The sequence below is a fragment of the Balaenoptera physalus genome (genome assembly GCF_965194825.1).
Source record: "Balaenoptera physalus genome assembly, chromosome: 20".
NCBI classification, from domain to species: domain Eukaryota; kingdom Metazoa; phylum Chordata; class Mammalia; order Artiodactyla; family Balaenopteridae; genus Balaenoptera; species Balaenoptera physalus.
The window spans coordinates 61218437-61232803 of NC_138901.1; the positions used below are offsets into that span (position 1 = coordinate 61218437).

Sequence of the window (14367 nt, forward strand, 5' to 3'; positions counted from 1 at the left end):
AAGAAAAGAAACTCTAGGAAAATTTTTAGTTTTTTACAGTAATTTTATACCCGTACCCCTTTTTATTCTCATCTTAGAAAGACAGGGTGACCAACCATCCTGATTTGTCCAAGACTGTGGGGCTTCCCAGGAAGCGGGACTTTCCATTCTAAAACTGAGAAAGTCCCCGGGAAAACTGGGACAAGTTGGTCACCCCATCTGAGGAGCAGGGCCAGTTTGGTTATTCCTGGACTGACCTGCATTCCTTTCCACCTGCCTGTTGCTGCCCTGCTGTTCCATTGCGTTCTGGGTTGCAGGGGACAAAGAAAAAGAGATTAGCGAGAGAGCCATCAGCCAAAGGAGAGAGTTCTCACAACGCAAGAACAACAGAGGGCTCAAAAAACAACGAAAGGAAAGCAGCAACTACGCAGAGGCCGTGGATTTTGTATGAAAAATGTCTCCTTTGACAAATAAGTGCTGCCTTTAGAGAAAAGGCTCGGAAGCTTCTTCCTGCACTCAGGATGACAGGGTATATATTCTTGGTCACCTTTCCATAATCTTAGCAGAAAAATCATTAAACCAGTTAATTCTTTATACTCCCCATTATACATTCTATATATTTCAGTGAGGATGCTGTCCTATTTCATCCTGATTTATCTCCTCTGCTGCCCTTTAGGAAGTCATGTATCTGGGCCCCGAGGTTAAAGGTGAGATTTAAACCAGAGATGGAGTTTGAGGGAGTTCCCTGCACTTGAGAGCGTATATGGAAAGGGAAGAGCTGCCTTTGAAAGTCAGGGATCTGTTAACTGATGGGATGCCAGACACAGGTGGAAGGAAGGATTACAGGTGGTCACTCTGGATTGGAGGGGGTACTTATGGGATAGGTATGCAAAGGTCACAGCACCGCCATGCTACTTGACCTAGAAGTCTTACACCACAGGAAGTGATGTGATCCGGCAGCTGTGCAGGGGCAGAGAGGTAGTATTTGGTCCCTAAGATAAGAAGAAAAGGTCTGGTAGTGACAGTGATGAATATGCTCATTGGCAAAGATGGCAACGCATTATCAAACTCCTGATCAAATTTGGGAATGTTTTGTTTAAAAATTATAGAAAAAAAGAGAAAGGGAAAAATTAAAGTGCAGTAAAAGGGGCATAGGTTTTGGAGCTCAACAACGTCGAGTTCAAATCTTGCCCTTTTACTTACTTATTATGGGACCTTGGGCATGTTACTTAAGCCTCCTTTTACTAGAAATCTGGACAAATAACATCTGTCTCCAAAGGGTTCTTTGAGGATTAAATAAGGTAATAACGTCCTTTGCAGTGTACCTGGTACACAGCAGGTGCTCCATAAATGCCGAGGAGCAATGTGCTATAGTAGCAAGGGTTTGGATTTTTGCTTCAGTAGAGACTTAGGTTCCAACTTCTAACTCTGACCCTTTTGAGTATGTGTCTTTAGTCATTTAAGCTCCAGCTGTGAAATTAACTGTGTTTATCTCTGAGAATGCTTCAAGGATGAAATGCGCTTTCATACACAAAGCGCTCAGCACTTCGCTGGGTGTCACCCCCCTCTTCCCCAAACCGTGTTAACCAAACCCTTCTCGGAATTCCCACAGAGCTCTCTTAAACTCCTCCCGCCCCCCATGCATGGTCATTGGGTACTTTCCAGGCTTCTCCTCTCTAAGTTCTCCGTGTGCATCTGTGTGTCTCTAGCACCTGGCAATGAACAGAGATGAACTGAGCCTTAGAAAACGGACATCTGGCAAATACGAGGACCAGTTTAACCTGACCCCTGGATCTGGGAAAAGCAGGCCTCCTACAGGCAGGCCCTCTTTTTTTTTTTAATTGAAGTACAGTTGATTTACTATGTTGTGTTAATTTCTGCTGTACAGCAAAGTGATTCAGTTATACATATATATACATTCTTTTTCATATTCTTTTCCATTATGGTTTATCACAGGGTATTGAATATAGTTCAGTACTGTATATTGAATACAGTAGGACCTTGTTTATCCATTCTATATATAATAGTTTGCATCTCCTAACCCCAAACTCCCAATCCATCCCTCCCCCCGCCCCCTCCCCCTCCCCCTTGGCAACCACAAGTCTGTTCTCTCTGCCTGTGAGTCCACTTCTGTTTCATAGATAAGTTTATTTGTGTCATATTTTAGATTCCACATATAAGTGGAATATCATATGGTATTTGTCTTTCTCTTTCTGACTTACTTTTTTTTTAAATTTATTTATTTACTTTATTTATTTTTGGCTGCGTTGGGTCTTCATTGCTGCGCACTGCCTTCCTCTAGTTGCGGCGAGCGGGGGCTACTCTTCATTGCGGTGCGCGGGCTTCTCATTGCGGTGGCTTCTCTTGTTGCAGAGCACAGGCTCCAGGCGCACAGGCTTCAGTAGTTGTGGCACGCGAGCTCAGTAGTTGTGGCTCTGGGGCTCTAGAGCACAGGCTCAGCAGTTGTGGCGCACGGGCTTAGTTGCTCCGCGGCATGTGGGATCTTCCCGGACCAGGGCTCGAACCCGTGTCCCTTGCATTGGCAGGTGGTTTCTTAACCACTGCGCCACGGGGGAAGCCCCTGACTTACTTCACTTAGTATGATCATCTCTAGTTCCATCCACATTGCTGCAAATGGCATGATTTCATTCTTTTATGGCTGAGTAATACTCCGTTGTGTCTATGCACCACATCTTCTTCACCCTTTCACCTGTGGATGGACATTTGGGTTGTTTCCATGTCTGGGCTGCTGTGAAGAGTGCTGCTCTGGACACAGGGGCGCATATGGATCTTTCTGAATTACAGTTTTGTCTGGATCCATGCCCAGGGGTGGGATTGCTGGATCACATGGTCGCTCTATGTTTAGCTTCTTGAGGCACCTCCATGCCATTTCCCACAGTGGCTGCACCGACTTACGTAGGCAGGCCTGCTTCTTGCTGCCCCGACTGCTGTGACCCTCCCAGGCTCTGAGGGTCTGGGAACCACGTCAGGTGGAGTCAAGGTTGGGCTTCACCAGACCTCCGGCTGGGTTTTGTTTCTGCTCACCAGGCAGTGAGCAGCAGGCAAGAGAATCCTGGAGTTGGAGTCGGCCTTTGGGTCAGGCCTCCAGGCTCCACCGCTTCAGGCTGCATAAACCTGGGCAAGAACTGCGGCCCCAGCACCATCCAGAGGGCGCGCACCAGGCCCAGTCCTCCAGGGTGGTCTTCCCTGCACCTTGTGAGGCAGGCAGGAGGCAAGACCCAGGTGTGGGATCATACCCAGATGTGACTTGGAGGTCACTGAGCTGCCTGATGTCACGGGCTGGTCTGCAGCACAGTTAGGACTCTGGGCAGCCTCTCTGATTCAGACTGCCCTGCTACACGGCCTCCTCCAAAACCATCTCTTCACCCCAGCTCCCTCCTCTGCAAAATGAAGGAGTTCGATGCAAGGAGCTCTAGAGGGGTGAGCCCAGGACAGCCCATCTAGTCCTAGGACTTGCCACCTCCTGCGCTCTGACTGGTGGAGGCTGGTGTGGGTAAGAGCACACGCTGCGAGCTAGTCGGGCAGCCTTAGGATCCCATGTGGCCTTGGGCAGGCACGTCCACAGGCCTCAGCCTCCTCAGAGAAATGGAGATAAGGATACAAACAGTTACAACGTCCTAGGTTTGTGGTGACATCTGCAAGGAGTCAATATACGTGAGCCGCGTGGAGCCACACCAAGCACTGAGGGCCACCACGTGTTAGCCGAGGTCCCCTTGTCATGGAGTGGATCCGCCTCGCAGTGATTTCAGTGGGGGCCTGGAAAACAAGGACTGGCTTTAAGCCCAACTCTGGGGCTCTGTCCCCTGTATCTGCTTGATCCCCCGCTTCCAGCCTGACTCACCCATTGTGGTCAGAGTGGGCCCCCCCGATGATAGCTAATGACGATAACTAACGTTTCCTGCTTTTGCTATGTGCGCACCCTTTAATGCATCCTTCATAGTGCACACACTAGATGCAGGGCGAGGACGAGGACGAGGAAGCAAAGGCACAAGGATGCTGAGCAAGTTGCCCGTGGTGGTGAGTAAGCGGCCAAGTCTGAGGTGAGACCCTGGAGGGAGGGCAAGCAGGGGTTCTGCCGAGCAAACTTTCTAGAAGGCGTTGATGGAAGGGGAGGCCACTTGACCTTGAGCGGGTTTCCTAGCAGACTCCCTGCTCCCCAGGGCTGCTTGCAGCGCCTTTGTCCTGGAAGAAGAGAAAGGCACGGGGTGGGCTGAAGGCTGACCTCTCAGCAGCTGTTGTTTCATAACAATTTCCACTTGTTTATAAATCACAGGCGGAAGTTGATGTGTTTGTAATCCCAGCAGGGTTATCTGCGGGCTGGTCCCTGGCTCTGCCTCGGGTTTGGGATGACGCTGGCGAGCTCATGTGAAGCCTCTTTGGCTCGCTGGGTCCATTTCCAGTGCAGAGTGGACCACGCAGCATCGCTGAGGGAGACAAAACCAGACTCCTTGTTGTGTTTTTGTTGCAGTGTTGCAAGCAGATGGCAGCAGGAGTCCTGCTGTGGCCCAGTTCAGTGGAGCAAGTACCACCACCAGATCACCAGGGGCTCCCTCTGCACCGGAAATCAGGGCAAAAAGCAGCCCAGGGTCCCAGTCAGCTGAACAAGGGAGGTCCCATCACCCATCTAACTGCCCCCACGCACAAGACCAAGAGGAGGTGGCACAAAAGGCAGGCTCCTTGCAGAATGAGCCCCGACGAAGAGCAGCCCAGGCTGACTTCCACTGGCCTCTAAATCTTGAACCGGGATTCAAGTGCTATTTAGCATGGGTGAATTGGGACTTGAAGCAGAATTAATTGCCTCCAAATTGTATCTTTCCTCCCAGCCATCCACTAGTTGTTCTGGCAGAAGGATAGTGACACTTTAGGAAATACAGCCACAGAATCGAGCCTTGTTCATCGCATCCCTGGAACGAGTTCAAAAAAGTAAAAACTTTCCAATAATATATTTTCCCCCAGGGTGAGAGTGAATAGGTCACCATTCCTTTCTCTTAAAAGAAAAGCATATTTGTTTGTTTTCAAATAAGGAAATTTTGGAACCTTTCGGATTTTACGGTAGAGGACTGTTTTTGTTTTAAATTGTAGTAAAAGTGTCTGATCTTTATTTCTGTGGTGGTTTGTTTTACCCAAGGTGCATCTCCTTCCTGGTGAATCTCACTGCCTAGAGAGAGGGAACTGGACATGACTGAGGTCAAGATGGTGCTGCTACATGGTTCCCCTTCAAGAGTCTTTTCAGTCATTTTGGGAAATTGGTGTTGATGTCAAAGCTGAAAGCCAGATCCAGGAGAGACAGAGAGTTACACTCATGCAGCCACTGGCTCCGTTACAGAAAGGGTGATGCCCACATAATTTTAAATCCTTTTGAAGGCATTTAGTGTTCAGAAGGAGTAGCAGGAAGATGTCAATGAGGAATTTAATGCCTATATTCCAACTAGCAACCGACCAGAGGCTGAAATACCCCAGGATCAGTGATGCCCCACCTGCAGATCAGGAGGGGCTGAAAGGATCTGACCAGTAGTGCGTGTGTGCGTGTGTGTGTTACATATGTATGAGTTCCGCTGTGGCCAGGTCCAGTGGAACAAGCACCAGCATCAGCTGATAGTGAAGAAATATAATTTAAAAGTTGTTTTTTATTTCAGGGCATGTTGTATTTGTAAACAGAAAATAATAGTATCTAATTCGTGTCATTGTTTAAATCAGGGCCCCCAAATCAACTGTCCACGGAGGAGACAAGTGATGTGAACAAGTGAAGCAGTGGAGGAGAGGAAGCAAGTTAATCCAACTCAAGCCTGTCGTTGCCAAGTCACAATGCACACCCAGTATTGCCATATATATTCATTTTTCAGGAGACCCTGGAAGCTCTGGTTTTTTCAATGTGAAACTGTTTTTTACTAATCGGCTTAATTGTTAAACACATACATCTACGATCCCATCTATGGGCCTCATCCAGCCCACAGGCTTCCAGTTTGAAACCTCTGGTCTACATCAATGCTTTTGCCTGAAGAAAAGATGAAGCAAGTGCTTCGCTGATATTCACAGTCTCATTACTGGTGCCTGGAGCCAGTGGAAACAGGGGGAGGGAGCAAGGGGGAGCTAACACGGGCTGCTTGGAAGGAATTAAATCCCTTTTCAAAATTGGTCCTAAACCCGCAAGCCCTGAAGTGTCGCCTAATGTCAATATTTTTTCTCTTCCCCTCTGTTCCCCACACCTGCCCTGCCCCTCCTGCCACCAAGCTTATGTTGTTTTAATGTCTGGCTGGTTGGCTGTTCATAATTCAATAGAGGAAATGAATAAGAAACACGTAAGTCTTCTGCTTACTTGCCGAGTCAACAGTAAAGCAGTCTCATGGCTGAAACCCCTGTGGGTTCTTTAGATTAGGATTGACATATATACACACTACCATGTGTAAAACAGATAGCTAGTGGGAACCTGCTGTATAGCACAGGGAGCTCAGCTTGGCGCTCCGTGATGACCTAGATGGGTGGGATGGGGGGTGAGGTGGGAGGGAGGTCCAAGAGGGAGGGGATATAGGTATACACATGGCTGATTCACTTCATTGTACAGCAGAAACTAACACACCATTGTAAAGCAACTATACTCCAATAAAACAAGAAAACAAAGAAAAAAAAATAGCCCTTGGGTTTTCCAGGAAGCTGTGAGATGTGGGAAAGGTCTGTGGACAGGAGGGCAGGAGTCCTGGGATCAAATCCTGGCCCTGCCACTCACTAGGTGTATGACCCAGGTGAGTCTCATCTGCTTCCTCAGCAGTGATGGGGAGACTTTGGTTGGGCTATGATGTCCAAGGCTTCGCCCAGTTCTGACCGATCATCTGTGATATTTGCTCTTCTTGTCTTTTCTTTCTTTGGATGGAGGGCAGAGGCTGAACTTGAGCACAAATTGAATTCAGCTGAGCTTGGTATCGGACTGGGTGCAAAGAGGAGAACACGCAGTTGAGTAAAAGCCTAAAATCCCATAACTAAAATTACAGCGAGATACTATCTTGAGGTATTATTCCATGTTTGCACACTTTCTCCTTTATTTTCTTTTTTCCCCTTCCTCCAAGTTAAGTAAGTAGCTGGTTCTGCCTTTATTGCTACTAGCAAAGGATTCAGTAGAACATTCTAGAAAAAAAAAAAATGATAATATCTTCATATTCTTGGAGAAGGCAGAGGTTTCTTAAACAGGATATAAAAAATAACGGTAAAAGAAGATTTTCTAAAAATAAATTAAAATTATTTATAAATGGATAAATTGGACTTCATTAAATTTAAGTACTTTCATTCATTAAAATATTCTGTTAAGAGAGTAAAAGACAAGCCACAGACTGGGACAAAATATTTGCAATGCACATAACCAGTTAAGGACCTGCATCCAAAGTATGTGAGCAACTCCTACAAATAGATAGTTTTAAAAAGAAAGAAAATCCAGTTGAAAAGTGAGCGGGATACTTAAATGTGCACTGCACAAAAGGGACGACCCAAACGGCAACAAATATATCAATATGTGCTCTACATCACGTTCATCAGGGGAATGCAAACCGAAGCCACAGTGGGGTCTTACTGTATGCCCACCTGAAAGAATAAAATTGAGAAGACTGAAAACACCAAGTGCTGATGAGGATGCACAACAATGAGAACTCTAGTGCATCGTGGGTGGGCGTGTAAATCGGTACTACCACCGTGGAAAGACGCTTGGCAAGATCTTCTCAGGCTGAGCACACACCGAAACTATGTTCCAGAAATTCTACTCCTGCAACGGTGGTCCAAAAGCAGTTCTACTCCATTACAGACGGGTACCTGTGTCCCCAAAGACATACACAGAACTTATCATAGTGACTTTACTGTTAGCCCCAAATTGGAAACAGTCTGATGGATAAATAAAGTATAGCTGATTCAAACAATGGGCTAGTACATAGCATTAAGAAAGAACTGCTGATGCAAGCAGCTACATGGATGAATCTCACAGACTTTTGAGTGTAAAAAAAGAGAAAACACACAAAAGAGTTCATACAATATCATTCCATTTAACTAACAGCAAAGGAAACCATTGACAAAACGAAAAGACAACCTACTGAATGGGAGAAGATTTTTGCATATGATATGATTAATAAGGGCTTAATATCCAACATATATAAACAGCTCACACAACTGAATGTCAAACAAACAAACAACCTGATTAAAAAATGGGCAAGAGAACTGAATAGCCATTTTTCCAAAGAAGAAATACAGATGGCCAACAGGCACATGAAAAGATGCTTATCATCACTAATCATCAGGGAAATGCAAATCAAAACCACAATGAGGTATCACCTCACACCTGTCAGGTAGCTATCATCAAAAAGAACACAAATAACAAATGTTGGAGAGGGTGTGGAGAAAAGGGCATCCTAGTGCACTGCTGGTGGGGATATAAATTGGTGCAGCTACTGTGGAAAACAGTATGGAGGTTCCTCAAAAAACTAAAAATAGAACTACCTACCATATGACCCAGCAGTTCCACTCCTGGGTATATATCCGAAAAAAAACCACACAAAACACTAATTCGAAAAGTTACATGCATCCCAATGTCCATAGCAACCTAAGTGTCCATTAACAGATGAATGGATAAAGAAGATGTGGTGTATATATACAATGTAATACCACTCAGTCATAAAAAAAGAAGGAAATTTTGCCATTTGCAGCAACATGGATGGACTTGGAGGACATTATGCTAAGTGAAATAAGTCAGACAGAGGAAGACATATACTGTACGATATCACATATATGTGGAATCTAAAGAATACAATAAACTAGTGAATATAGCGAAAAAGAAGCAGACTCACAGATATAGAAAACAAACTAGTGGTTACCAGTGGGGAGAGGGAAAGGGGAAGGGGAAACACAGAGGTAGGGAAAAAATAGTATATGTCAATTATATCTCAATAAAACTGGAAAAAAAGAACAAGCAAAACTGACCTCTGGTGATAGAAGTCAGAGTAGGGACCGCCTTAGAGAGGGGTCGTTGACTGGGAGGGGCACGCAGGAGCCTTCTGTGTTGTAAATGCACTGTTCTGATCTGGACAGTGAATACACAGGTGTAGAAGTTTATTGAGCTATACAGTTAAGATTTATGCACTGTACCTAGAAGTCTCTCTGGCTTTTGTGTTTGAAAAACATAAGAAGTGGCTTTAAAGCTCCACATTCAAGGACACTTTGAAAAATTACTGTTGGCTGGATCTTCTCCAGATCAAATCAGAGCCTATGGGAAGGGGATGGGGGCGGAGCGTCAATTCTGATGGAGTAGGAATGGCTGTTGGACTATTACACACACGCACGCGCACACACACTCCTCAGGAAATTATAATTAACAGCCAGCATCGAAAACCAGTGCCTAAGGGGAATTTCGAGTAACTGTGAGTAAGTAAGAGAAAGAATTCTGGCACAATAGACAATCTTGTTGGTTAGAAGCAGCAGGAAACGTGAGCCTTTCCTGCAAGTCCTGCAGTAGCCTGAAAAGAGATGTGTCTGGGCCGGAGGAGGAGAGAATAGCAGGGCAGCTGGTGCAGGACCCCAGATAGGAAGTGGCGTGCGGTTGTGCCCTGAGCAGGAGCCAGGCTCCAAGGTGACCCCTAATGACACGTGCTTCCGGGCATCCATACTGTTGTGTGATTCAGAGATGCCTCACGTGACCAACAGGATAGGTGGCGGTGACAGGGAGTGATTTCCGACACTAGTCATCACAGACATTACAACTTCCGCCTTCGCTCTTTTGTAACTAGTCGCCATGCTGTGAAGATGCTCAAGCCGCCCTGCGGAGGGGCCCACGTGGATAGGAGCTGAGGCTCTTTCATCCATAGCACCCCATCCACCTACTCCTCTGTCCTGTGCTTCTGAAACCAAGCAAGACCCTGTGGGGCTCCTGGGCACAGAAGCCTTTCTGTGTCCCCCCCTTTCTTGTTTATAGGAAATAGGCTTCATTCAGCCTCCATGACCCTCCCTGAGTTCCAAAGGGCAGGTTCAAACAGTTGCTAATCAGGGAAGCGGGGGATGCAGAGACAAGGGAGGAGCGGTCAGGACACAATGGTGCAGCCTCGGGGCAGCGTCCTGGTTCCCCCTCAAGGGATACACATGACAGTATATTTGAGCTGTTTTGCAGATACTGAAATCCCCACCAGGTGGGAGAAGTTAACTGCGTGCTGCCCACAAGCAGTAGACCCCAGACTGGTTGGAACCAGAAGGTAGATGACGCTCACTCCCACTTACCTCCCCACCAACCAATCAGAAGACTGTCTACGAGCTGACCACGCCCTCCTCTTTGAACAATTACTATAAAACTCCTCACTACCCCCTCCAGGTAGGGACACACAGTTTTGAGGGCATTAGCGCACCGTGACCCCTCCTTGCCTGGCAAAGCAATAAAGCTATTCTTTTCTACTTCACTCAAAACTCTGTCTCCAAGATTCAGTTCGGTACCCGTGTACAGAGGCCGAATTTCAGCTGCAGTTCTGCTGCTTTGTGGGTCTTGATGTGCCCATGAGCACATCCAGAGGTATATGCAGAGAGCTTTGATGAGCAGACCAGAGCTCTGTGACTTGTAACCATCACAGAGCAGGTATCACAGTGAACTGTCAGAAAGAAGAATGGTTCAAATCAGCCTATTACCTTCTACCATTTTTTACTACCCATTTGGCGTGCTTTCTGTTATGGAGAGCTCTTAAGATGACACTCAAGAGATCTTGTCTAGACAAGTGACGCACAAATCACAAAATGAAAGAATTTTCCCCCAAAGAACCATGATTCCAAAATCAACCAACGGAACTCGATCATTTAGTTACACAGATGATTCCTTCTTTTTAAAAAATGTTTCATATATTCTGCATGTGAAAAGGCTATTTTCTTATGCTCAGTTCATTTAAAAATGTAAACAAATATATATTAGTATTATATGTTAAAAATAAATGTTAGCAGTACTGCATGGTATATTTGAACTCATAGCCCTTATGAAGCAGGCATAGGTTTTTGAATCACTATTATCAGTTATTGACTATTCTTAAACTGGAAATTCTTATTTATTGAAATGCTTTCTGTCTTAGCTTGTGCTACCATAAAAAAAATACCTTCGACCGAGTAGCTTAAGTAACAGAAGTTAATTTCTTACAGTTCTGGAGGCTGGAAGTCCGGGATCAAGGTGCCACCATGATTCAGTTTCTGATGAAACTTCTCTTCTTGGCTTGAAGACGGTTGCCTTCGTGCTGTGTCCTCAGATGGCCTTCCCTTCACCTGTGCAAGTGTGTGGAGAAAGAAAGAGAGCTCCAATCTTGCTTCGTCTTCTTATAAAGACAATAACCCTATCAGATCAGGGTCCTACACTTATGATCTTCTTTAACCTTAATTAATTTCAAAAAGGCCCTAGCTCAAAACACCATAACCCTGGGGGGTTAAGACTTTAACATATAAATTTGGTGGGAGGACACAATTCAGTCCATAGCACCTTCTACTAACAAATGATCTGGGTAGGAAAAGCTTTTAAAATACGAACATGCAGGCTTTCTATGGAAACCTCTTCTCCATGGTGGTTGTTTGCATGATTCTCTTGTCAAAAATATAAACAATGAGGTTTTTTTTTCCTTAAACCTATATCACATGAATGAAGTAATTCCCACACTACTCCCATCAAATTAATAATGTCATTTTAAGGCCAAACTGAACATGATGTAAAAAAAATACACTGAGATATATGGAAAGGAATGCATTTAGAGTTATTTAAAATGTGTTTTCACGTGTAAACTCTCACATATTGAGGAACTGACTATTCACGGTGTTGTTCCAAGCTGATGGTGAATAAACTTTTAAGAATTTGTAAGCTATACTTTGTTCAAAACACAGCACAAGATAGAAATTTGTGTAATCAATGCTTCTGCTGGTCCGTAGAGAAATATAATAAAACTGAATTTTTTTTTAAACAAAGGGAATTTCTAAAAGCCTCAGAAAAGAGAAGACAAAGTTTCCTTCAGTCAATTGGAAGAGAAAGCAGAGAAGTGAGGACAGATAACAGGGCCTGCGTTGTAGGCTTTGGAGGCTTTCTGTGCAATGAGGATCACTCTGTCTCTTTAAGTACATTCGGATTTTACCTTATGACCAGAGGAAGGCAAAGGGATGAAATGTCTAGGAACCACGTGCTGAATTCAAGCAATTAATTTTTGTGTGTATGCATTAAAATACATACAACATAAAATTTACCATTTTAACCATTTTTAAGTGTATAATTAATTCAGTGGCATGAATTGTTTTACCATCACCACCCTCCATCTCCAGAACTTTTTCATCATCCCAAACAGAAACAGCCCAAACAGTAGCCGTGAAACCATAATCCCCACTCTCCCATCCCCCAGCCCCTGGTCATCTCTATTCTGCTATTTCTATTAATTTGGCTATTTTGGTATCTCATATAAATGCAATTATACGGTATTTATCTTTTTGTGACTAGCTGATTTCACTTAGCCTAATGTTTTCGAGGTTCATCCATGCCGTAGCATGTATCAGAATTTTCTTCCTTTTGAAGGCTGAATTATATTCCATGGTATGTGTGGACCACATTTTGTTTATCCATCCATTGCTGATGGACACTTGGGTTGCTTCCACCCTTTGGCTGTTGTGAACAGTGCTGCTGTGAACATGGGTGCACCTGTGTCTCTGCCTTCACTACTTTTGAGTACACCCTCAAGTGGAATTGCTGCATCACATGGTCGTTTAAAGTTTAATTTTTTGAGGAATCACTGTACTGTTTTCCACAGCAGCTGCACCATTTTGCATTCCTCCTAATGATGCATAAGAGTAAAACCTTATAATACTTTTATTATTCTTATTATTTTTTCTTTAAACGGTCATTGGTCCTTTAAACACATATATCTCTTTGTATATAACTTTAAATAAAGTATATACCTATACTATTTATATGGACTATATGACTATTAAATGCCGTTTCATATTTGCACACATACTTACCCTCTCTGGTCCTTTTCAAGTCTCTTTTCCAGCAACTCAGGCTTCCATCTCGTGGTGTTTTCTTTCTCCCTTTCTTTCTTCCTTTAGCATTTCTTGTGGTACAGATCTGCTGGGGATAAATTTTCTCAGGTTCAGATTTTCTGCAAGAGTATTTCATCTCCATGTTCGATGAATATTTTTTCTGGGCAAAAAATTCTAAGATACTTCCTTTTTTTTCTGACCTCCATTGCTTCTTCAGATGAAATGTTAGCTATTACATTTTATTGTTTTCCCCTGTTTCTAATGTGCCATTTTTCTCTGGATGCTTTTAAGATTCCCCCACCTTCTCTCTCTCTCTCTCGCTCTCTGTGTGTGTGTGTGTGTGTGTGTGTGTGCGTGCGTGCGTGTGTGTGAGCCTGTCTCTGTTTCTTAGCAGTCTGGCCATGATGTGCCTACATGTGTATTTATCCTGCACGTGGTTTGCTGGACTTTTTGAATCTGTAGGTTAATGTGTTTTGGGAAGGCTTTCATTTGTGTTCAGATGCTTAAAAAGCTCTTAGCATTCACTGCTTACAGAGGACCAACCCAATTTGCCACCCCAAATGAACGATCAGAAATAGTGGGGATTAAAGGGTTTGCTCTGCAGAGCGTCTGAGCTGTAGAGCCTCACTGTGACTCCATCCGACCCTTCCCTCTCTTGAGCCCTCCTGGCCCACTACTGGAATATTCCAATCTTAATTAGCAGTGGGGTGTCCTGGAAAGGAGCTACATTTGTATTTGAGGTCTGAAAGCTGCTAATTATGTGACCCTTTGCAAGTGACTTAAATTTTCTGAGCCTCAGGTCTACCACATGGGCCCCTATCTTGCAATACTGTAGCCAAAATTGAGATCGTATATAGAAAAGACCAGCACGGTGTTTGAGGCATGCTTAGACCGTGCAGTCTCCTTCTGTTCAAAGCAAATATACTCAGGGTTTCTTCACCCCGTGACCAAAACTGGTCTCCGCTGATTCTCACTGACTTCTCTGCTCAAAATTTTCTTACCACTAGCTCATTCCCACCTAAAATCTCACTTGACTCCCAAGGCCATCCCACACTGCTTCCTTGACCCTGCAGTTCCCAAGGGGCACTTCTCTGAATCTGGCCTTCACATGCACGGCCTCTTTCCCGTCTGGGTCCACTGAGCCATGTCTTCTTATATCCTAGGATGGTTTCCCTTGATCCAGGTACTCAGCAAACCTTCATTTGACAGGTTTCACAAGACTTTCCAAGATTGTGAAAGTCTTTTTATTTACAACTAAAATTTTAGACTCCTCAGCAAATATGTCAGCATGCCTAATGGGTGAATGAGTTGCACTTGGAATTCCACATGTTTTTTGATGAGGAATCACTTTATTTTTTCTAAAGC

General features: G+C 44.5%; 1 protein-coding gene across 2 annotated transcripts in view; it reads right to left on the bottom strand.

The window, feature by feature from the left end:
- Nucleotides 1-14367, bottom strand: part of LOC309650258 (heparan sulfate glucosamine 3-O-sulfotransferase 3A1) — a 442514-nt gene that overhangs the window by 115142 nt on the left and 313005 nt on the right. The window contains exons 1-2 of one of the 2 annotated variants that reach the window (XM_082441450.1): nt 12982-13090; nt 11135-11256 (exon numbers count right to left, since the gene is read on the bottom strand). The gene's annotated coding sequence lies outside the window, so the exon portion shown is untranslated. Of the gene's footprint in view, nt 1-10056; nt 11257-12981; nt 13091-14367 lie in introns of those variants that run through there. The other variant, XR_014257467.1, reaches the window with a different exon arrangement.